The following is a 25,791-nucleotide window of genomic DNA, read 5'->3' as shown; positions in this document are numbered from 1 at the left end:
GGGACGGTTTAAAGTTATACTGTTACATATGTATGTATGTGTGTGTAGAGATATCTCTCTCTCGCTCTCATATTTATATATAGAGAGAGTGCTTTAATAAACTCAGTAGTTCTAAACCTGCGACTGCCTACTCCTCTCTACGCTTGTGACAGTGGGTTTGTGGCTCAGTCTATCTAACTGAACATTGTCTCTCGAGGTGATTGTAAAGAACCTGTCCACAGGGATGCGAGTTGTGCTGAAATCCCACTACAGCCATGAGATAGACGAGGTGAAGATCATGAGGAAGGACCGCTATCTGGTGGCCCACACCTCTGACACCCTGCTGCTGGGAGACTTGTCCTCCAAACAACCTGAGTGAGGTATGACAGTCTGGCCATTCACTGGCAGATGGATAGGGGTTATTTGATATAGGAGTTGATGCTAATCTTTCCCTATGGTTATTTCTTTACTTTCCTCCACTCGTGTGGTATTGCAGACTAGAATTTGAATTGAGCAGTTGGAAGAAGATTTATAACACTAAGTACTAGAAAATATATTTAATTGCCCTCGCTGACTTGTGTCTATTGTAGGCCACCGTCCCCTCTGCGAAGTCTCAACATTACAGCTGGAACAATAACCGTGTAACCAACGGTTATGGATGAAGTTCCAAGGACCTGTTTTAAAATGTTATAATTAGAAGTTTGAGGGCTGTCAGGATTCAGTTTGCTAATATCTGGTTAATTGTGAGTTTAAGGAGCTTTCCTATGCTGGAGTGCTGATGTTGAAAATGACACGTAGTAATAATAATAATACGCCCTGGCTACAGGTATATGTGTAATGTAGTGTAAAGCAGGGAGTGTCGCCCACCTCACCCCAGGTGAACAAAGACCCCTCTGCTGTTTTTTTTTGAGATGGCAGGGCCATTCTTCTTTGAAAATGAAATGGTACAATTCCCAGTTTTAGCTTTGTTTGCAGTTTTTATGTGCTGTTGTGAGTTTTCTGCCACTGCTATCCCAACTTATGAATAAGAAAATACCCGTCATGCACCTGTTAACTGGCTGCCATTGCTTCTTCAACATAGGAATTCTGAATTGTCTTTTAGTAGGGAGTCAGCTGCTGACTGATGTGTTGTCAGGTGTGTATGATTTGCAACAGTGGGGGCGCTGATGCTGGTGGAGTGCGGCAGCAACAACATCCTGGGATCAGTGAGAACTGAGTTCATGAACCCACATCTCATCCGGTTGGTGTTCACACATTCTCCTCCTAATGCATACTATATAATAGAAAGCAGTTTATGAATTTATAATCACTTACTAGCACAATCATAGACCTTTTTTCCAGCCTACTATATTAATGTTAAAAATGGTCACAAGGTGGTAGTGTTGAGCTTTGGTTGTACATGACAGTAAGGCATACTTAGTTTGAATGCATAAGAAGGATAAGTGTTTTGCATAGAGCTGTCAAGACAGTTTTCAGTGGACAAAGTTAGTCATTACAAATCCATCCTACTGTATTCAGGCTGTCAAGATTGTCAGATTGGCGTTATTTCTGTGCTAATGGTTGGAGGTTCAGGCTGGTATTAACATTCCTCCTGAGCTCCCCGATCTGTCTGCCTCACACTGTCTGCATCGCTAGTGTTTGTCTCAATGAGCGCAAACAGAATGGAGTTGAAGACAGCAAAAAGTTAGCCTACCTGATTGACATCAAGACCATTGCCATTGGTAAGTGTTTGTGGAAGGTGATGCTATGAATATGTATGATGCAGAGAGTATGCTCCCTGAGACCGAGGACATAAAAACATGATTTCTGTGCTGCAGAAATATATTTTTTCAGGTTAAGCCAAGGTTATGACTGTGGTGCTTGTTGACTATAACTTTCATTCTCAGGACAAAAATACATGGCCTTTTGTATTTACAGAAGTGTAAAATATATATATTTTTATCTCTGCTATTACTATCTATTGAAGTGATTTGCAGCCAACTTACCCGTGTGAAGTATCTGCTAAATCTTCAAAATAAGTGTTTGCAACCTTCACTCTCAGCCCCAGTTCCAGCCCAGCCCGCCACTCCATTCTTATTGTAGATAAAGAGTGTCTAACACACAAAGACGCTGACTTGCCCCTTTTTGTGATGGATGATCCCCATTCATGTGGAGGCAGGCAGGTGCTGCTTCGAGCAACCTGGCCCCCACGTTTCTTTAAGTATTGATTAGGTAAACGACCATTTGATTGTAGCGGGCCCACACCCTCCCCCTCTTCCCTCTCTCCCCTGGAGCAGCCTGAGATGCCGGGCCCTGTGAGGGCCGGTACAGAGAGATACTGAAACAAACGGGCATATGCCGCTTTCTGAGAACGATGCCTTTCAATTAGGTGTTGACCCCACGGCGAGCCGGGCGTGCGGGGTGGTGAGCGGCTGTGTTAAGTCTGAATCACTACCCAAGCAGCCCTGAGCTGAGCACCATCTGCCCTGTCCACTTCCTGTGCTAATTAAGTCCAGGGATGTCCTTCTGTCGGCTGCCGAGCTGTTTTTTATTTTTAGGTGGTGAAAATGAGAAGCAACCTCCATGCAATTTATTTCTCCCCCTTGAATGACAGGCGCAGTTATTTATTTTTCCCTCCCTCGCATTGTCAGTTGTGTACTTAACCTGCTCTGAAAGTGTAAATTGGGAAATGCTTTTTTAGCCATGTTTCTCAGAAGCTTAATTACAGAATAAAAGGAGAGGCAATGCCAGGCCTCTGTCAAATGATTTATGAGAGAATCATAGATGTGTTTGTTAGAGTGGATGGATGCTGACTGTGAACATTGCCGTATTCATATTTCATTATGTCTTTGTTCTGTTAGCCCATCAGTCACCACATATCTTTATTTTTATCTCTTGTCTCTAGCAGATGGATAGATATATAATGTGGCTTTAAACGTGATACACCACCTCTCCCCTTAGTACAATCACTCTGGAGTTGAGAATGTTTTCTGTCTCCCTCAGCCGCCCGTCAGTGATTGATACTATGCCCTACAGGCACAGCTCAGGTAATCTTCTCCCTCCCACTCACAGTGGATTTGGCTGGCGGTTACAACCTGGGAACCATCAGCCACGACTCCAAGACTGACTGGTTGGAGCTCAACTAGATGGGGCGCAAGCTGCTTTTCAGGTACAAGAAACTGCGGGTGAGGCAGCAGCTCAAAGTAACGGGCTGCCTAGAGCTATGCCTGTTTGATGTGCTCTCTCTTGGGCAAAGGATGACAACCATTTTAATTGGGAATCCCTTTGGGAGCTTCTGACTGAGAAGTGACAAATTTTACTTATACACGGTGTAAAAAGATATTAAGAACACCTTCCTAATATTGAGTTTCACCCCCAATTTGCCCTCAGAACAGCCCAATTCGTTGGTGTATGGACTCTACAAGGTGTCGAAAGCATTTCACAGAGATGCTTGCCCATGTTGACTCCAATGCTTCCCACAGCTGTGTCAAGTTGGCTGGATGTCCTTTGGATGGTGAACTATTCTTGATACACACAGTAAACTGTTGAGCGTGAAAAACCCAGCAGCATTGCAGTTCTTGACGCAAACGTGTGCACCTGGCACCTACTACCGTACCCTGTTCAAAGGCAAATCTTTTGTCTTGCCCATTCACCCTCTGAATGGCACACAATCCATGTCTCAAGGCTTAAAAATCCTTCTTTGACCTGTCTCCCCTTCATCTACGCTGATAGAAGTGGATTTAACAAGTGACATCAATACTGGATCATAGACTGACCAGGTGAATCCAGGAGAAAGCTGTCTTGGAAAGGTGTTCACAATGTTTTGTACACTCAGGGCATGTTTTGCTATGGTTCAGAATTTGTTGTAAAGGACCCAGTAGACCTTGATTTCTAGTTTTGAAAGGTGCATTACTGCTCTGATTTGAGTTTCTTTGATTCCTTGCATCACTGCCTGGTCCTCTCTCCCCCTCCCTCAGCTCCACCTGTATGACGTAGAGAGCAGCATTAAAACCACGGTGTTGAGTTTCTGCTCCTACGTGCAGTGGGTTCCCGGCAGTGACGTAGTGGTGGGACAGAACAGAGGTGACCTGTGTGTGGTACAACATCGACAGCCCAGAGAAAGCAACCATGTCCCCCCTCAGGGTGAGAGAGGGAGGTCCTGGCCAACTCATGTGCTACTGTTCCCTCACAGTAGGCCAGCTGGCAAGGCCTAGCGTCACCTCGTGGGCTGGGCTGACTCCACTACTTTCTATTTATAGACCAGACCGTGAAGTTTAGTACCCAATTCAACCCAATGTGACCGACTGTGAGCTGCTCTTCTTTTTTACCCCCCCAGCCATTCAGAAACATTCATTCCTTTCCAAAAAAATGTTTTTACCCCTTTTTCTCCACAATTTTGTGGTATCCATTGGTAGTTAGTCTTGTCTCAACGCTGCAACTCCTGTACGGACTCGGGAGAGGCGAAGGTCGAGACCCGTGTGTCCTCCGAAACACAACCCAACCAAGCCACACTGCTTCTTGACACAATGCCCACTTAACCCGGAAGCCAGCCGCATCAATGTGTCGGCGAAAAAACTGTACACCTGACAACAGTGTCAGCGTGCACTGCGCCCGGCCCGCCACAGGAGTCGCTAGTGCATGACGTGACAAGGACATCCCTGCCTGCCAAACACTCCCCTAACCCGGACGAGGCTGGGCCAATTGTGCGCCGCCCCATGGGTCTCCTGGTCGCGGCCGGCTGCTATAGAGCCTGGACTCTAACCCAAAATCTCTAGTGGCACTGCATCGGGGGCCCTAGAAGCATTAATTCCTAATGCTTGTGTTCTCATTGTCCTTGACAGAGTGGCGCAGAGGTCTAAGGCACTGCATCTCAGTGCTAGAGGCGTCACCTCAGAACCTGGTTCGATTCCAGGCTGTATCGCAACCGGCCGTGATTGGGAGTCCCATAGGGCGATGCACAATTGGCTCAGCGTCGTCCTTGTTAGGGTTTGGCCGGGTAGGCCCTCATTGTAAATAAGAATTTGTTCTTGACTGACTTACCTAGTTAAATAAAGGTTGAATATTTGATTAGGCCTCGGATGGCAGAGCTATAAGGGCTGAGAATAGGGCTAACTTAGCTTCTCGGATAACGGGACTGGCTGTAAGCGAACGAGTGTTGCGCGTTTTGAGCAATACTGGCCTCTGTATCCAAGGCTCAGCCAATCGTTCACATAGCAACAGAATGCAGCGCAGCACGCAACTGAAGGAAGTAGACAACCAATTTACTAGTTACAGCATCAACGCGCCTCTGGAAAGGCAGCTTGTCAGTTACACCAGCGCGTCCCCTGAACGATAAGGAAGAGGTAACGTTAGGTGACCACCGGGACTGAGGTGAGAAGGTGATGAAGCGTACTTCATGAGCTCTAGCTGGAAAAACTACTGTCATTTGGAAAGTTTGAGGTGAGGGAGAAAGTGTGAACAAGTATTCCCATTGTTAAGTATCTTGCTAGCTGGATCGAATTCTCCATAGCTAGCCAGAGAAATGTTGAGCAATGTTAGCCAATTTATCTGATCAAATAATTGAGTTTATGGTGTGAAAATGAGCTTGCTAATAAAGTCGGACAGATAACGTTACAACATCAGATGAGCTAACATTAGTAACCTAACCAATTCGCTATAGTATTGTAATGAAACAGCAATGAGCAGGTCTCAAACCTTCAACCTTCTAGCCCGAAGTCCAGTGCGCTATCGACTGTGCCCCAAAAGCATGTTCAAGCGGCAGAGTCGATATCCGCACTTATAAACCCAGGGTTGTTACATTATTAACGAACTATTCACTATCTGTTAACACATGTTTTCCCTCGACAGTATGTGGTTAATTTTCAGAATGAGAGAATTAGGTGAAAATGCTTGTTAAAACTTCTTATGGCTGCAGGGGCAGTATTGAGTAGCTTGGATGAAAAGGTGCCCAGAGTAAACTGCCTGCTCCTCAGTTCCAGTTGCTAATATATGCATGTTATTATTAGTATTGGATAGAAAACACTCTGAAGTTTCTAAAACTGTTTGAATGATGTCTGAGTATAACAGAACTCATATGGCAGGCAAAAACCTTAGAAAAAATCCAACCAGGAAGTGGGACATCTGAGGTTTGTAGGTTTTCAACTTATCGCTTATCGAATACACAGTGGGATATGGGTCAGTTTGCACTTCCTACGGCTTCCACTAGATGTCAACAGTCTTTAGAACCTTGTCTGATGCTTCTACTGTGAAGTGGGGCCGAAGGAGACGGGAATGAGTAAGGTCTGCCATGAGCTGACCATGCGCGTTCACATGAGAGGGAGCTCTGTTCCATCGCACTTCTGAAGACAATGGAATTCTCCGGTTGGAACATTATTGAAGATTTATGTTAAAGACATCCTAAAGATTGATTCAATACATCGTTTGACATGTTTCTACTGACTGTTACTGAACTTTTTGACATTTCGTCTGCTTTTAGTGAAGGTGCTTCGTGACTTTGGATTTGTTTACCAAACACGCTAACAAAAGTAGCTATTTGGACATAAATGATGGACATTACCGAACAAAACAAACATTTCTTGTGGGAGTCCTGGGAGTGCATTCCGACGAAGATCAGCAAAGGTAAGTGAAGATTTATAATGCTATTTAGGACTTTTGTTGACTCCACAATTTGGCGGGTAACTGTATGGCTTCTTTTTGTGGCTGAACGCTGTTCTCAGATTATTGAATATTGTGCTTTTGCCGTAAAGCTTTTTGGAAATCTGACTCAGCGGTTGCATTAAGAACAAGTTTATCTTTAATTCTATGTAAAACATGTATCTTTCATCAAAGTTTATGATGAGTATTTCTGTTATTTGATGTGGCTCTCTGCAATTTCTCTGGATATTTTGGAGGCATTTCTGAACATGGCGCCAATGTAAACTGAGGTTTTTGGATATAAATATGAACTTTATTGAACAAAACATATACGTATTGTGTAACATGAAGTCCTATGAGTGTCATCTGATGAAGATCATCAAAGGTTAGTGATTCATTTTATCTCTTTCTGCTTTTTGTGACTCCTGTCTTTGGCTGGAAAAATGGCTGTTTTTCTTTGTGGTAACCTAACATAATCGTTTGTGGTGCTTTCGCTGTAAAGCCTTTTTGAAATCTGACACTGTGGTGGGATTAACAAGAAGTGTATCTTTAAAATGGTGTGAAATACTTGTATGCTTGAGGAATTTTAATTATGAGATTTCTGATTGAATTTGGCACCCTGCACTTTCACTGGCGGTTGTCATATTGATCCCGTTAACGGGATTGCAGCCCTAAGAAGATATTATTAAACAAGTGGATTTAGGGATCAACTGGAGCTGGGCCTGGTTTAAGATGGGTGCCACTATATAGGTGACTGGAACACCACACACTTTCCCTTTTTCTCCCTTTTTCTGGCACATTATAGAACAGATGTCCACAGGTAGAAAGTGTACAATGTAATAATGTGCAGTGTAGCCCAAATATATTGTTTTTGTTGTGTTGAACTTGTAAGACGTGTGAGTGAGGGGGAGTTATACTTTTTTTTATACTTGGTGTATGTTATTTTTGCACACATGTAGCCATGTGCACTTGATCAATGTCTATACTGACCACTATAATAGAGCAAAAATACAATGCCTGTTTTTCATTATATTTCTACTTTAAGATGTTTTTTTCCCCCAGAATACAATATTTATGTGTGGTCACAAGCGTTCTATTATTATTAAGGCTGTCATGGCTAACTGCAATATTAGTGTATTGTTTATTTTCTCAAGACTTGAGTGTCATTTGCAGTAAAGTCTAGACAACAAATAACATTGGATTGCTTTCTTTTCATTTTTTAGCTGTGAGTTAGGTTCACATTAACCTATATTTCACGCACAGAGACTGATCATGTAGATTATATTCTTTGTTGTTTAAAACCTGCATTTCCCCCTAGCAGGGATTTATTTTTTGCACGTTTCAGTGAAGAAGAAAAGTCACCTTTTTGGGCCCTCACCAGTTTGCATCCCTGAAGAATGCAGTGGGTTTTTTGAAATGCATGAAAGTGGCAGCTAGTGTCAAGAGATTATTACTATACTTGTTTCTGAATTGGTTTTGATTAGATCCTCATTGTGCAACATCCATGCAAGGGTGGAATTTGTGGGTTTAAAATGCAACTATTTCGGTATGCATTCCACACTCATTTTGAAAGAAATGCTGTGTACCCTATTTGAAGTGTATGTAGTCTATTTTGACAACCAGCACTTTATTATTATTTATTTTTTGGTCGAACTGTCACCGTATAGCTTCAAAAAATAATGTGATTCTGTTGAATATGTTTTTACTTGTTTTCTTTGTGGCTCTCCTGCTGTGTGTTGTCACTGGGGATCGTCCTGCTGTGTGACTCACGTGTGTGTGTCTTCCTCAGAGCCACAGCGTTCCTGGAGACTCTGGAGATGTCCTCAGAGACGGAGTACATGTGGAAAACTCTGAGCAAACTGTCCCTGGAGGCCCGCCAGCTCCACATCGCAGAGAGGTCAGCACAGTTGGGGGCCTCACACACACGCACACTCTCCATACATGCCATTGTGTGTCCCCCAAGGGTGCTAAGCAGCACTAGGCTTATCTTCTAATGCAGTCTTTTCTATACTCCTCCCTCCGTTTTAACTTGTGAAAAGTGACTCGTCTCCTGTGAAGATGTTTAGCCTAGAGCAGCCCCTCCCCTCTGGTTTTCTGAGCTGTGTGTGTGACTGGGGGGCAGAAATAGTACAAAGCCAAGCAGCTCATCCAGAGCTGAGTTTACTCTGTAATACTCATGTTGAGAAGTCTCGCTCCCTTAATAGGACATTTAGCTTAAGTAAGCACCACCAGAGCAAGTTTTTGTCATTTTTCCCTTTTTATAGGCATTTTCCTTCTATTTTTGGGGGGTGAAAGTTAGATTTGACTGTAGCATGGCATCAATAATGCGGCGAGATTTCGTTATGTATGTATTTTGATTTGCATAAATGCAGGAAAAAGTTTTGTCCAGAGGAGAATGTAAATGAAGGAGGGTGGTTTGCTAATAAGATGGCGAGCGCAGCTTTTTAGCGTGATGCAACTTCTCTGAAAGAGCTGGTAATACAGCCGGCCCAGGTTAGAAGCCATTGAGACGTTCTTGTGTTAACCCTGGCGCTGGAGCATGGCTAAAGGCTGTTGTTTTAGAGGTTTAAAAGTTTATCTGTAAACATTTAATTTTGCTGCACTCTCATTGTCCCTTAAGCCATTTTTGTGTTTCTTTTAGGTGCTTTGCTGCCTTGGGGGATGTCTCAAGTTCGCTTTCTGAACAAGACTAACAATATCGCTGACCAATATGTACGTATTGTAGTGTGTGTTGGTCTCTCCCCTTAGTAGTGTTGGAGGCTCTAGTTTGGGTCCACTTGAATGCTCTGTTGGAGGAAACCCAATCCAGGTGTTCCATCTGGGCTACAAGGCTGAGCTCTGAGTGTCTGTTGGGGCCCCTGTGTGGGTTTCTCTGGCCCCCGGAGTGTGGGCAGCTGGCACACTGCCCCCCCCCCAGCCTGGCACCCCTGTCTGCACAGCTGCTCCCTGGCTGGCCAGGCCATTCAGTCAATCCATTACATCAACTCCGCTGAGTTACTAAACCCCAGTAATGCTTATCACACACACACCTGTTAGCCATTGTTGCAGGGGTCTGCTTGCTAATGCATAAGTCTGCACCAGTCTGCTAGAAAGGACATTCCATTTAGTTGATATTAGCTGTATGTGACACTTGTCTTGTCTAATCTCCAGGGTGGTGATGGTACAGAGTTCTACCAAGTCAAAGCACGCCTTGCCATGCTGGACAAGAACTACAAGCTGGCAGAGTTGTACTATATGGAGCAGGTAAGAACATGAATCTGGAGAGTTTGGTCTGAGACTTGCAGAGACTCCCAGCCTCATGTATAATTAAGTGTTGTGTGCTCTACAATGCCATTGAGGTGCTGGAAATGTATCAGGAGCTTCACATGTGGGACGACTGCATCACTGAGGCCAAGGTAAACCAGTACTGAGAGACTGGCGTACCCTGGAGTAGCCAGTACTCATGGACTTTGAACTAGACTCAGTCTCTTGTCTTCCCAGGGCCACCCAGAGCTGAACAACCTGCAGTCACAGCTACTACCAGTGGCTGATGGAGACCAACCAGCATGAGAAGGTTGGCGAGGTCAAAGAGGGGGAGGAGGACTTCATGGGCGTCGTCAACCTCTACCTTAAGGTGGACCTACCAGCCAAGGCCGCCCCAGTTGAGTTCTATGAGAGGGTGGGTGTCATGACCACTGCAAAGTCACACAGCGAACTCAACGGCTGCCGTTAACATTACACTAGGACTCTTCAAGACAACATGGCTTGTCTTCCAGCGACAGTGGAGAAGTTAATGAGATGAGATTAGTGGTTGTTTAGATCCCCTCTTCGGTGCTCCTGATGGAGAAGTTCTGAGGGACTCGGCTTGATTGTCTGGCAGTGTGATTTGTGTGTGATGGATAAGTTGGCTTGTATTTTGTGAGGCAGCAGAAGTTGGTGCAGAGAGAGACAGATGTGCAGTGTTCTAGCTCTGTGTACACCCTGAGTCTCAGTGCTGATTAAGATCTTACTCTGGGCCATGGGTGACTCCTCAGAACAGATGTCAGGGAAGGTGTCTGTGCGTCTTAATAAAGGATGTGCTGGGAGGGATGTTAGTCAGCCCTCTGTTTTCTCTCTGTTTCTCTCTCCTCAATCTTTCACTCTCTTCTCTCTCTCGCTCTGTCCACTTTTCTCCTAGTTTCTCTCTGTTTCTGTGTCTCTCTCTCTCTGCTTTTGAACCATCTGGTTATGGACCAGAGGTCCTGAGATGCTCTAAGTGACTAAATGAGAGGGAGAAAGTTGAACTGAAACTAATTAACTTTTTTCTCCCCTATCATCAGGGAGGAGATCTGTTTGAGAAGATCAGGAACCACCAGAGGGCTCTGGACTGCTACCACAAGGGCCAACGCCTTCAGGAAAGCTAGGCCTGACACAGCAGGTGGAGGTTAACATATTCATTAACATCACCTATTGGGTACTGTTATGTATTAGTTCTTTAGTTGGCCCAATCTTGATGGTGGGTTTTATACTGGTTTAGAGAATTATACTGGTTTAGAGAATTAATTGCAAACTATATTGATGTGAATGTAACTGGGACGTCTTTCCCTGAGGGTAGTTGTGGAGCTGGCTCGTGTTGCCTTCCCAACTGACGTGGTGAAGCTGGAGGAGGACTGGGGAGACTACCTGGTCCAGCAGAGACAAATGGACGCTGCCATCAACCATTACATCGAGGCTGGGTGAGTCAGCTCTGCTGTCTCCCCATAAGTTAATCCAACCAAGGAGGAAGTGATATAGAGAGAAGGAAAGAGATGAAAGGAGTGGGAGACAGGAGGAGCTGGTGTGAGGGGTTTGTTTATAAAGTGAAGTGAATGATTAATTTCCTGTGTAATCAAATGGAGGTGTTGTTCATTAGGCAGCGCCAAGGCTTCAGTCCCCAGGGTAGGCTGCTGTAGATAGAACACTGGATGCTAATTGGATGGCTGGCCCTCTGTTAATACTGTGGGGGTCTGACTGACTGGCAAAATGGGCCTCGGTAAAGCTCCATCTCGTACTAATCACATACTGCTGGGAATCAACACATAGGAATCAAATAAAGAAATAACCAATAAAAGTTGATGTGTGGAGTACTTTGACAGGATCCTGACATTGGGTAGTGCCAGCCTAGTCTTAATTGGTCCCTGACTGGGCTGGGCGTAGCCTATTAGTTTCTCCATGGGGATGAATAAGGTGGCTTTGTATTGTATTCTTTGATTAGTTCAATGTCCTTCATTGGTGCAAACGCTTCATCGACCCCTTTGCTCTCCCCCTCCTCTCCTACCCCTTTGTTATCTCTCTATCATAGTTGTTCCTCGAACACCATTGAGGCAGCTGTAGGCGCTCGCCAGTGGAAGGCGGTCCATATCCTGGAGATACAGGAAGACCGGTCAGGAGGGAAGCACTACCTGAAGATAGCCCAGTACTACGCCTCCAGCCAGGTGTGTGAGGACAGAGTGATGGAGAGAGCGGGAAGGGAGGAGTTGACCTCAGCCTCATTCCAACTGTTCTGATGAGTCAGGGACCTAGCAACCTGGCAGCTGGCGATGTCTGCTTTTTCCAGACCAGACTCCATGCTGCCTCTGTGCTGCGTGAGCAGCGTGTTTGCAGAATTTAATTAAAGTATCGATGCAGTACTTTGAGTGCTGGAATCCACAGAAATTCATGCATCTCTCTCTCTCTGTGGGAACCCAGGTTGCAGAGCCCCTGTTTGTGAAGAGAGACCACATCAAAGATGCGATTGATATGAGCCTGCTCCCACCCACCGTGAACATAAGGTATGTATCCTCAATGTCCCATCTCGTCATCTGGCTCTCCCAGTTTCAATTGCCAGGGGGTTGATTGAAATGGGAAACACTGCTGTGCTTTCTATGTTTAGTTGTAGCAGGCCTGTGTGTTCTTTTTAAAGTGGGATTTAGAGTGAATTGTGGTGGGAATCAAAGTGAGTTAGTGATCTGGCTAAACACACAAATTGTCACCTACTTTGTAAACAACAGGTGTGGACTAACAGTGAAATGCTTACTTACAGGCCCTTCCCAATAACGCAGAGATAAAAATATTAAAGCTTATATCATTTAATCAAGTGTATTTATAAAGCCCTTTTTACATCAGCTGATGTCACAAAGTGCTATACAAAAATACAGCCTAAAACCCCAAACAGCAAGCAATGCAGATGTAGAAGCACAGTGGCTAGGAAAAACTCCCTAGAAAGGCAGAAACCTAGAGAGGAACCAGGCTCTGAGGGGTGGCCAGTCTTCTGGCTGTGCCGGGTGGAGATTATAACAGTACATGGCCAAGATGTTCAAATGTTCATAAATGACCAGCAGGGTCAAATAATAATCAGTGGTTGTAGATGGTGCAACAGGTCAGCACCTCAGGAGTAAATGTCAGTTGGCTTTTCATAGCCGAGTTAGACAGCAGGTGGGGTGGGAGAGAGTTCGAAAACAGCAGGTCCGGAACAAGATACCACATCCGGTGAACAGGTCAAGGTTCCATAGCCACAGGCAGTACAGTTGAAACTGGAGCAGCAGCACGACCAGGTGGACTGGGGGCAAGGAGTCATAAGGCCAGGTAGTCCTAAGGCGTGGTCCCTGTGTTCCGTTCTTCTGGGAGGGAGAGAGAGAGAGAATTAGAGGGAGCATACTTAAATTCACGCAGGATAAGACAGGAGAAATAGTCCAGAGATATAAATATAATAACACAATGCATAAATCTAACTTGGCTATGTAGGGGGTTGATTGATTGTGTGTCCTAGCTGGCAGCGAAATGTATGACCCGGAGGACGTGTCGGCTCTGTACATCAGTCGAGCCCAGGACCTGGGGAGAGAGGGGAAATACAAGGAGGCAGAAAGGTAACATCTCTCATGACCCTGTCTAACAACACATTTCACTGCACCTATCCTGTGTATGTGACAATGAAACATATTTTATGTCATGTCCACTCCCTCTCTTCTTCCTCTTTTCCTCTCTCTCTCTCCCTCCCTATCATTCATTACCCTCTGTTTTACACCTGTATCGACCACAACCCTGCTGCCAAATTCATGATGGATTTTACCACGTCAAAGGCAAAGTTTTCCGACATTGGGTTATAGGGCCCTGCTTATATTTCACTCACATCCAGAAAATTGTCAGTTGCAGTTCAGGTCAAGGTCCGACTACAACAAATTGACAAACAAAAGTGTTCATTTGCCGTGCACTGATAGCAAATTGGACTTTAATAAGGTCTGTGCTGTGTTGTGTCGACCTCCAGTCTATCTGCCTCAAAAGGAGCCTGTGTCTTTCCATATTATACAGAGTAATCTCCCTCACGCTGCAAGCCTGCCACAAAGTCAATATGTCACCATGTGCCCCGAACTCTGTCATCTCAATACTTGCCTCGCTTATTGATCTCTCCTGTGAGAAATGTGGAGTAACATTCATCAGTAAAGTGCAACTTCATTTTTTTGAGGTAAAATTCTATTTTCTTCTGATGCCTAATTTGCAGTTTATGTATTCAGAGATTAAGAATTACTCAATCTCCATGCATAGCAATGCAATCGTGTGTGTGTGTGCCTGGAATATGTCGCAAACAGGCTGTTTGCGACAGTGGAGAAGCCGGACCTGGCCATCACTATGTATAAGAAGAATAAAATGTTTGACGACGTGATTCGCCTGGTGACCAAACATCACTCAGACCTACTGGCTGACACTCACTTGCACCTGGCCAAGGTCAGCGATAGGGGGCGCTGTCCAAAGAGAAAATATAAACATCTTATGGGTATTATTCTGAAAAATTCTTATGAGAGAGGCTCAAGGTGATTTAGATTAATCAGGTTAAGTCTGAGTTCCCTATCTATTCCAAGAGTTGGGGACAGAGTCCAGGTTTTCAGAAGCAGAGTACCACTATATGGAGGGCCAGGAGTGGAAGGCTGCAGTCAACATGTAATGTCAACGACATGTGGGAGGGGGCCTACAGGGTACGTGTCCACACCACTAACAAAGTTGACCTGAGAGTCCATGATACGGTGAGTCTGTCAACAGCAGGACTGTGTGATTGTAACATCCCTGGCTTAGCCTGTATCAAAGACAGTGGTCTGTGCTAACAGACAGAGCAGAAGTAGCACGGGGTGGATGTGTTACGCTGCAAGACCTCTCCTAACACTCTAACAACATCCTCACCTGGCTGCAACTGTGCTACTTCTGCGCCCTCCTTTCTGGCCCGCCATTGGACCAATATAGAGGCACATAAATGCACATCCTCTTTATTTAACACTTAATTGTACAGTAATTTATTAAGAGCTCCAGTATCTAACTCTCTGTATGTAGCTGTTTCACTCTCTCTTGCTCTTCTCTGTGCTGTGAGGTGATTGGTGGTGGGAGCTTCTGGCATATTAATCAGTTGTTTCTGCTCCTCTTCCATGCGTGGCAGGTGGTGAGCAGCCAGTGCTCATAAGCAGGTGGCCTACCTGTGGGCCAAGAGTCTGGGAGGGGAGGCTGCCGTCAAACTGCTCAACAAGTTTGGTCTGCTGGAGACCTCCATCGGCTTTGCAGCAGACGACTGGTGAGTAGATCAATGCACTGGACTACAATTTACTGTACTGCCTGGAACCTCAAGCTCTTCAATATCGTCATGTTGACAAAGTGATGAAGAATCTCCCTGCAGTTAAATTCTGATCACTGGGAGGTACTTGAGAAAGTATTTGATGTTTCTATTCTGTGATTGACACAATACCAAGCCTGCTTTATATTGCCCAACAAGTTTGAATTTTAAAACATTTATTTCATAGTCTGAAGCATTCAACAGGACACAAGCTATTGAGACCTTCCCCATTCATTCCTATGCGAGGAGTCTGTTGGTGCTGTACAGTAGATTGTGGTCATGATTCTTCTCTTGTCCTCTCTCAGCTCCTTTGACTTTGCCTGTGAACTGTCTCGTCTATCCACCAAGAACACGTTCCCTGAGTCACCTGAAAACGCCTTAATGTTGGAGGATCAGGTATAATACCACAGCTTATGCAATCCCAACATACAGACACGCTCACACCACAACACCTCCTCATCCTAACAATCACACACTCAAGGTTACTCTGCAGCTTGCATCAGCTCAAAGATTAATACAAAATTCTCCATTGCCGGCCCAAATTTGTGTCTGAGCGCTGTTTCCGCAGCCATTAAATGTCACGCATGCATTAGTAATCCCTCCAACGCCGAGCACTGAGCTGTGATAATGTTTCATTTTTCAAGGGCAAGTTCACCGAAGCCGAGACAGAGTTCATCAAAGCGGGGAAGCCAGAAAGAGGCGGTGCTGATGTAAGTATATCAGGAGGAGTTATTCACCAGCTAGCAAGAGGTGCTGGCATGTGTCCCCTACAGAAGTCAGAGCTTCAAGCCTTCCTTAGTAGACTTCAAACGGAGCGCCGGTGCCAGCACAGCCCTTTCAGAACTTCCCCTCACTTCTCTGTACGTTGGTTATAGACCACCTAATAAGTGTGTGAGATGTGGTGCAGGCAGGTTTGGTTGGAGGGGAGCTCAGCTCTCACTAACATGTAGCTGAGGAACGCTCAGCCCCGTTCTCTTATATCGAGGCGGAGTTGACTTTTGATAACTGGTCGTGTGATTTGCTTTGTTTGCCCTTCCGCGCGTGGGGTGCTGAAATTCATACTTTTAAAAAACTTTTTGTGAATAAAACCAGACTTTTTTGCTCGTTAGCTGGGTTTCAATTAAGTCTGTGCTATCCGTTATCCTTGGGACGTCCTTACCGTAACCATTTAAAATGTAAACTCTAATGGGGTTGGGGTTAGGTAAGGATTATGGTTAGGGCAAGAGTAGGGGTTAAGGTTAGGGTTTAGGGTAGGGACGTCCCAAGGATCTTGAATTGCACAGAACCAATTGAATCTCAGGTTACAACCATAGTTGTACAGGACAAACATGGGTACAGGTAACCGTATTCAGATATCGATATCAGAGAACGGAGTTGAGCATTCTTCGGCTCGTAGAGGAACTGGAGCCCTGAGCCAGTTTGATCTCTATGCTGTAGAGAGTATAGGATGGGAGACCTACAGTATTAGTGCTACTGGAAGATAACATCATGAGTCACGTTGTCTAGTTGATATCAGCTGGAGCGCTTTAATCTGTTAATATCAAGTATTTTAGAGTGTTTGTTGTCTTCAATTTGAGCAATAAAACAGTTGAACTTGGAGCTATAACAAAATGAAGAGGGAGGTTAACTCCTAGCCGGGTGTGTCCCTTCCAGGTACGTCCATAACCAGGACTGGGTTAGAGCCCGGAGGGTGGCGGAGGTCAACGACCCAGACAGTGTGTCAGATGAGCTGGTGGGCCAGGCCAAGTTCTGTTTTGAACAGAAACACTTTCACAAGGCTGAGGCCTTCCTTCTCTGGCCTCCGAGGCCAGAGCTGGCCATTTTAGTAACACAAAGTAAGAGACTGTCTTTGTGTTTGAACTGGGCAGAACTGACACTCCAGACTCCTAATTGACAGTCAAGAGCTGACAGGGTTGGTTTGAAAGAGGACTTTGGAGATGTGAATGAATCAAACCATTTGACTCAGATTATCCTCAGTGAGGTTGAATACTTTAAATCAGGAATTATTTCTGTAATTTAAAAAAGAAACGGTTACATTTATGCAAGAAGCCACAGTGATTATATATATATTATATAGTGAGCCTTCATTCTTAATCAGAGGGTTCATATACTAGTTAATTCATTATTCTCTGTTTTCTGGAAGTCTGGCGGTAGCTTTACAGAGAACACTACAGGTTAAACAGAATGCAATGCTCCGTAATGTTTTCATTCCATTATTCCCACTTTGTTTGGCTGGATATGCTTCAGAGTTGGATGCCCCCTGGTACTGAGTGCTGCTGTTGTTTTGTGTTTTGTTGTCTTAAGACGCGGAGATGTGGAGTGATGCCATGCGGATCTGTAAAGGGTACCTTCCCAACAAGCTGAGCGTCCTTCAAGAGGAGTACGAGAAGGAGGCTGCCAAGAAGGGCTCCCAGTGAGCAAGACTCACTCAAACATCTGTGTTTTTACCATCCTTTTTCCTGGTTATTATCCCATTTTTAACATGTTTGTTTGTGGCTTTGGAGAGGCAGAGAAAACGTGTCTCAACGTTGCATGTTAAAAGAGAAGGAGAAGAGAAACTCATGTACACACACAGTTTGTGTCGTGGTCTGTTATTAATCTAGATGTGCATCGGGTTGATTCGTTATTAAACATTGGCAGCTTTTTATCCTGAATTAAATCCATAATGAGCAGCTCATTAAAGTGCAGACACGCAGGGCCTCTGTCAGTCTCCAACCATCAGCTCCCTGCTTTTAATGACTTGTGGGAAAAGATCAAAGCCTCCATCATAAAGAAAGGGGGGGGAAAGGAAGAGAGACATTTATTTTGCAGTCTTTAGTTCAGTTCCTAATTGAGAGTAATTCAGCCCTCTGATACTGTCAATCATGCTCAATTGAGAGCCAGAACACTCTAACACATGTTGCCATTCACTTTGACTCTTGTCTCTGTCTTATAACATCACACGGGTTGAGTTTGTAACGCATGGGAGGAGAGGGAGAGAGATAGGATTTTAATGAGAGAAGTGTGCGCTGTGTATTCTTGTATTTGCCTTCGAAGCCTGAATCCTTAATCGCAGACAGACATGTACTGTATTCTGTCTGTTCTTAGAATGGGCTTCCAAGTCTTATGTTCTAGTTCTGTTATTCCCTTCACTTCCATCTGGTCCGTTAATCACCAATGCGTCTCAGTTATATCTAATTCATAATGCCAAGGAGGACATGTAAATGTCTTACTGACGTGTGTTCTGTCTGTGTACGGAGGGGTGGAGCAAGCTGGGGAATGGGAGCAGTCTGGGGAGTACGCCCGCGCCGTGGAGTGTTACTTCAAGGTTAAGGACTCCACCAACGACCTCCTCGTGGAGAAGTGCTGGATGAAGGTACACAATGGAGCCCCAGGACTGACGATGAATGTCACTATAATACAACCCACACATGCTGTCCTTACAACCCGACTGGTGTAGTGTCACTTGTGTTTTTGGTTGTGAGACAAGCCTCTATCTGTGGCCCTGGATGGACACTTGTGCCGTTTCATATTTCCTTTGTATTTCTGTGCCACTGTCTGTGGCCGTGAGTGTAGCGCCTCAATGTTTCCTGTGTGTGTGACCTCCCCCAGGCTGCTGAATTGGCCATCAAGTTCCTGACCCAGGAGAGGGCTGTGGATGTGATCCACGCTGTGGGCCCTTGCCTCACCCAGCTCAGGAAATACAGTGCTGTGAGTCACCGCACACTTCCTGCTGTGGCTCCCTCAATACTAACGGCCTCTTGATATTGATCATTCAGTGTTATTTTGTACAGGCATGGTTTCAGGCTACTGTATGCCAACTGGTATGTGGAAATTCTATTGAAGTAATTACAGAAATTTCATGCTATTTAGAAAGTTTATTAATATTGATTTGACATGGAGTGTGGAAGACAGGTGTCCAGTCAATGATTGCCTCGACGGGACCATTATGTGCATGTTCATAGCTAGTCTTGAACAAATACAGTATGAATGTTCATGTTTCAGTCCTTCAAAATGTTTGAGGTCAAATAATCTATGTTGTCTTTTAGAAAAATTCTGTGAAAAATATTTAGGGGTCGTAACTACATGCTGCAACAGGTTTCATCAATCTAAAGGTGTGGAGGCCTCTCTGCCAACGGAAAGCGAGTGTGTTGATAGAAAAAGACGAGGCATCCCATGTTTTATGCCTATTCTCTGGCGTCCTTCAAGCATTCTTTTTCGATGCCAAATGTTTTATTTTCCTCAGGCGGCTGAGCTGTACCTCAGCCTGGACCTAATTAAGGAAGCCATAGATGCATTCATCGAGGGAGAAGAATGGAACAAAGCCAAGAGAGTGGCCAAGGAGCTGGATCCAAGGTGAGCCTGTCTACAACGCTGCCTGGTCGCCCTTGACAACAAGCCTATCCGGTTAGAATACCACCTCTGTCATTAGGCTACAGCTAGGGGAAATCATTGTGTCAGTCAGAGGCCTCACAGACATCAGTCAGCTGCTGCTGCTCCCAAAAACCAGAGAGACAGAGGAAGATTTAGTGAATGGGATTTGATTCCTTTCATCTATTCTGCATGTTGCATTATAGTCATTTAGGATCTCATCCAGAGTGAACGACAGTAGCTAACTAGTTGTTTATTTTGTCAAAGTCGATTTTATTAGACATTGTTTGTCAAATGTACACGTTTTGACTTCGCTTTGTCTCAGCATCCCTGTTTGTTTCAGAGCCTTTATAAAGCGTATATAATCAACGGCTGTCTGTCTGTAGGGAGAACAGAACCGACTCCTTCAGACAATGAGAGCTGCTGATGCTCCATAGGCTCCCACTTATTACTGTCGTCCTTTTAGTACAGTACATTTGTGCTGTGATTTGTCTATCTAGGGAGTATTACATGGTTACATCGCTTTCTTGTACTCCAGCTCCTGAACAGTCATTATAGTACATAATAGAGGACAATGAAGGACATTTAACTTTTCTTCTGCATTGTGTGTCTGTCTATTCATGTAGGTTTGAAGATTATGTGGACCAGTGATAGAAACAACATTTGAGAAACCAAGGCAAAGTGGATTCGGTGAGGAGCTACAATTTAACGCAACTACGTATTGCAAATAATAAGCCCGTTTTTAAGTAATACTAACTCAGCAAGTACCGAATAACTTGCAATATTATGTGTATCCAATGATATAAAAAATATATTTTGATTTCAGTAGAAAATCAGGAAGGGAAGTGTCATTGTGGTGGTGTGCTGTAAGATACCTTTCATGTCAGTGTGCCCACCTCTAATTCCTCAACTCTCTGCCTCCTCCTCACCTCTTTCTCTGCTCTCCTACTATTGGGAGGAGACCATTGAAATGGTGGCCTAGGTTCCATCCACTCAGGAATAAGAGCGAAATAACAAAATGGATCCATATTCCCAGTCCTTGCTCTCTTTGTTATGCCACATTAGACTGGCTCAGTGGCTCTGACTTCTCTAGTTGAATGATGATGGAAAAACTCCTGCCTGTGAAACGTGAATGGCAGATTTCGAAGGACGTGTCACTGTGTGTATTGTCTGCATAATGCACCAAAGACTTCATAATGTGGGTGTTTGTAACCGTCAGGCTAGTTTTAAAAGCATGTTTCAAAGTTTCTGGATGCTAGCTATTACAAGGCTTACATTGCCTTGTAAACCTACTGAAAGGCTTCCATTGTTTAAAAAAAAAAAGTTGTTCTGTAAGTGTATACCATATTAGTAATTTGTGATATTCTCTAATCCTAGCTGGTAGGAGTGGATGTCATGGCAGCTCTGGACATGTATGCTGAGAGAGGCCAATGTGCGAAGTGCATAGAGATCGCCTCTAAACAGGTAGTGACTCAACCATCAACACTCCTGCTTTAGTTTCATTGTCTTTCATCCTTATTTTTATGTTTTCAGTTTTATTCCATGACCATTTTTCTTTTTAATATTTGTAGAATTACAAGATTCTTCAAGTGTGTGTGGACTTGTACACCGCCCAACTGATCAAGGAGGGAGATGCGGAGAAGGTGCCCCAGCCAACCCCCAGAACTACAAGATGTTCCTGGACCTGCTGAGCCTGTTAGGTAGAGACAGCGCTGAGTCCTTCCGCATGTGGGCCGACTTGAGAGACGTAATGCTGCTGCTGATGAGTACAGGTCCAGAGGGAGACAGGAGACGATAGTGACAGGTCACAACGTACTGTATAGCAACCACTCGTATTGGCCCAATGCGTAGTCTCTGTGTGTAGTTGCTATGTAATGACAGTTTTAAAGTAGTGAGTTTTATTTTTAATAGTCTCGTTGTCTATCTGTTTGCAGTGTGAGAAGCTGACCAACTCTTTGAGCAGATGCTGCTGATCTCTCACTAACGCGCCAAGGGGTTGACCAACTCTTATATACACTGAGTGAACAATCATTAGGAACACCTGCTCTTTCCCTGACATAGACTGACCAGGTGAATCCAGAGCTATCATCCCTTACTGATGTCGCTGGTGACCATAAGTGGTTTATGTGAGAAGTAGAGGCCAGGAATGTTTTACTCAGTTACCCTCACAGGTAGGCCTACATTATATTGTGTTTTTATGCAACTTTTTTGGGACATAAAATTCATTGATAGGATAATAACTAGTTAAAAGATCACATTTGGGATGTGGTTAATGATTAGCCCAATAGGGTAAATGCAGATAGGCAACCCCATGCTTCAGCCTATTTATTAGCTTTTTGCTGCATCAGTTGCATACCTGATAATATGGACCATGCATAGGCTATAAACATGGCCCAATATGTTAACATAATTTAACACATTTTTACCAATGTGTTAATGGGCTCATTTCTGGAAGTGGAAATTATATTTTAGATGGTGGCAGCATACTTTTATTTTCATTCATTTGAGTAGAACGTCTTTCTGCATTGTGTGTCTATCTATTCATGTAGGTTTGACGATTATGTGGACCAGCAATACAAACAACACTTGAGAAACCAAGGAAAAGCGGTTTCGGTGAGTAGCGACAGTTTTGAGTGTGTCAAGAACTGTAACGCTGCTGGGTTTTTCACGCTCAACAGTTTCCTGTGTGTATCAAGAGTGTTCCACCACCCAAAGGACATCCAGCCAACTTGACAACTGTCGGAAGCCTGTTTTTGTATAGTGTTGGCTGTGGTACACACTCACTTCCGATCTCTCTCTCTCCTCTCCACCCCTCTCCCTATCTTTCTGTAGGTCAGTGTGGCTGCCAAGCTGTCTATCTCTCTGCTGCGCCACACAGAGTTTATCCCAGCTGACAAGGCCTTCTACAAGGCGGGCATGGCTGCCAGGGTATGAGAACTGCTCGTATGAGCCTCGGCCAATCACGGGAGGCGGGGGGGTTGGTGTTACTGTAGCCCCCTGGGAACTACTCTGATCAAAGTCACCTGAGTCTGTGCTCCTGGTAGGGCCGCTGGAGGTGTTATGAATAATGTTGTGCTCAAACAGCAGTATGAAGTAGCTTATCGCATCGTCAATGTTCAGAATTACATTTTTGGGGAAAATGAACAAAAATGAAATCATTTTGGAAAATGTCAATCTCTCCCAACTCGCTGAACTACTGATTCTCTCTTCAGGCTGTGGGCTAGGAGAACATGGCCTTTATCTTCCTGAACCACTTCCTGGATCTGTCTAATGTGAGTCCCCACTCAGCTTTACCTCGGGGTTTCACCTCAACTTGACCGAAATCTGCTGACTTTTTCAGTCAGCATAAAAACTTCACACGTAGCTTATATGATAGATGACAATCTATATTTCATCATATAAACAGTGAGTAACTGTCCCGACTCAAACATTTTCTGTATCCATTGTTTTAATTTGAACGTTTGAAGATGAAATAATGAATGAATGTTGTCTTGATACCTGTTGTGGTATTTCCAGGGGATAGATGAAGGGAATCTGGACCACTCTGATTTCCAAGACACGGACATCTCTGACGAGCTTCCTGTCCCTGCTAAGCTACACGTCACTAAGGCACAAGTCGATATTGTTTGCTTTGCTGTGTCGTTATGTCTTACAACATGACATGTCTGAAATCTTGCTGTGTTTTAACTGTCCTGTGACAGTGTTAGCTTGATAGCTCTATATCATGACGTTGTTGGCTTAGCTACAGTATATTACTATTTAATGAGGTGCCAAATGTTGCTGTTGTGTGACTGTCCTGTTATAGTCTTATGATGACACTAGGCTGTGATGGTGTTATGGTATGAGACTGTTGTTGATGTTGTCATATCCCAGGATGCCCAGCGTGAGGAGATCCGTGACTGGGTGTTGACGGTGTCCATGGACCAGCGGATGGAGAAGGTGCTGCCCAATGACGAAAGGGGCACCTACGACGCCTCTCTACCGGCAGCCAACACCGGCATCTGCTACCTGCCTTGCGTTATCACAGGTGGGTGGGAGAAACCCCTTACAGAGCACTTTGCCCTCTCCCATCTCTATGGCATTACCCCAGTGTCTAGGACTGTACCATCTACTCCAGGGGTGTGAAAAGTCTTGGGTGTGTCTGTGTGAGGGGGCTATTGTTGGAGAGTCTTTGACCTTAATTAAATATTTTATAATTGCCATGTTATTCTTGTAATTTGCTTAGATTCACAAAAGTACATATGAACCCCAACATTTTGTTCTTCAACCTAACTAGTTGATGGCATACATGTGTATACTGTACCTGTAAGCAAAGCAGAGGTGCTTTCTCAGAGGCCTGCACCAGTCATAACATTACTGACAAGACACAGGTGCATATAACCTGGTATATAGTATGTAAAGATGCAGTGCTATCCAGAGATGCAGGGACTGACTGGCATCCCACAACACCCAGAGGACTGTGTTGTGTTCAGGGAGGCAGTTAGCAGACCCACGTACAATGGCAGACCTGTTAATTGGTTGGCTAAACATAAGACTGTAATGAAAGCTCTCTCTCGCTCTCTAAACCCAGGCTATCCGGTCTTGTGGAATAAGATTGAGTTCAAAGGACCTGGCAAGGCAGCTAACAAGGACGACTGGAATACATTCGTAATGGCCACAAGGGTAAGAAGGGGGTTTGTTATGTTAGACCTGGAGACTGCATCACGTGCTTATGACTTTCTCTGCTGATTTAGTTGCTAGTCAATCAGCCATCACCCACATGAAACACTGGGTTTGATTTAGAATTTATCCACACTTTTGATCACAGGCACTCATGCAGGTTTAGAATGTACAACATGTAGGGTTGCGTCTTAGAGAAGGGCCCATTTTCCTTTGTGTTTCATCCTTCCTGTGTGTGATTTGGATTACAGTGTGATTTAAGTAAATGGACTAATGTCCACAGAGATTTAAAGACTGGCTTATTACACGTGTGTGTGTGTGTGTGTGTGTGTGTGTGTATATATGTATATATATATATATATATATATATATATATATATATATATATATATATATATATATATATATATATATATATATATATATATATATATATATATATATATACACACACACATACGTGTGATCTGATATGTGATTGGCTAGTCTGTGTCCTCCTCTCAGACCACTCACAGCCCGGAGTGCCAGGATTTACTGAAGTTTGTGAGTCTGGCGTGGCGGACTCCCCACCTCCGGCTTCTTCCACTGACAGGACCAAGATGCTGAAAACTCCATCTTCGTCCAGTGTACCTCATACCCATAACTACAGTAACTTACCATACCGTACACTGCTTAGAGCCTCTGCCTACTTCTGAGTTATTTAATCCATCCTCTCCATCTGGTTTGGTTTTAGCGTTGAGCAGTTCACATCATTCCATAACAATAGACTGTTGAGAAGACCTGTTGTGTTACTGCGCCATACATTTCTGCAGCGCTGACATCAGCACAGTCCTTACTGGCATCCCATTGGTCACTTAGTCCCTGATGTCAGGATTCTGTGTCACCATGGGGATGTCTGTAAAGTTCAGCAGAACATTCCTCTTCTCCTCTCTGTCCTGTTTTACCTTTGAATGTGTGTTCATTTTCACCTATGTTCCTGGTACTGCTGAAGGACTGGAGTAGGCTACAACCAAAGTGGGTTTTTATTTAGTTGAGGGACTTCAAAGATGCCTTTACACTTCAGGTGATGTATCTTCATAATCAGAAGTGCTGTTATCTGTAATAAGTGTGCTGTGTTCTAAAAGCAAAGTTCCTGTGTGATAGGAGAATTTGACATAATGCAATTTAGAATACTGTTGGCTTCATGTATTGTTGGATTAAATGCAGATTTGAATGTATTTCATATGTTGGAAATATAGTTAAATAAAAAATATTCTGCATCAATTTCTTCTAATACTCAGGTCTTGGTTATTAGAGCTTTAATATAAGTAAATACAAGGCCACCTAGAAAATGGGAGAACTGTTAGGCCCCATTCTTTTACTCATTTAGTTGTGTTTTCAACCAAAATGGCATTTAGTTGCTGAACAGAAAAGGTAGACCACACAGCTCAGTGCATGTATTATCTTATAGCTATTAGTAGACTACCTGCTATTAAATTGGGTTCTATGTCTGTAAAAATGTTATGAATCATCGCACCCTTACCCACTCAGGTGGAGTGATTCCCAGCTGAAGAATAACCTTTGTCCACAAGGGGTATCAGCCACCAAAATGCCCGTTCATGGACATCATTAGAAAGGCCCAC

The 25,791-nt window shown here is 44.2% G+C and overlaps 1 pseudogene; it reads left to right on the top strand.

The window, feature by feature from the left end:
• The first annotated feature begins 365 nt into the window (after positions 1 to 365).
• Positions 366 to 25,432, top strand: LOC129817111 (intraflagellar transport protein 172 homolog; annotated as a pseudogene).
• Positions 25,433 to 25,791: the final 359 nt, after the last annotated feature.

The sequence above is a fragment of the Salvelinus fontinalis genome, chromosome 20 (assembly GCF_029448725.1).
Source record: "Salvelinus fontinalis isolate EN_2023a chromosome 20, ASM2944872v1, whole genome shotgun sequence".
Taxonomy (NCBI): domain Eukaryota; kingdom Metazoa; phylum Chordata; class Actinopteri; order Salmoniformes; family Salmonidae; genus Salvelinus; species Salvelinus fontinalis.
This window is presented reverse-complemented; position numbering and strand designations above follow the sequence as displayed.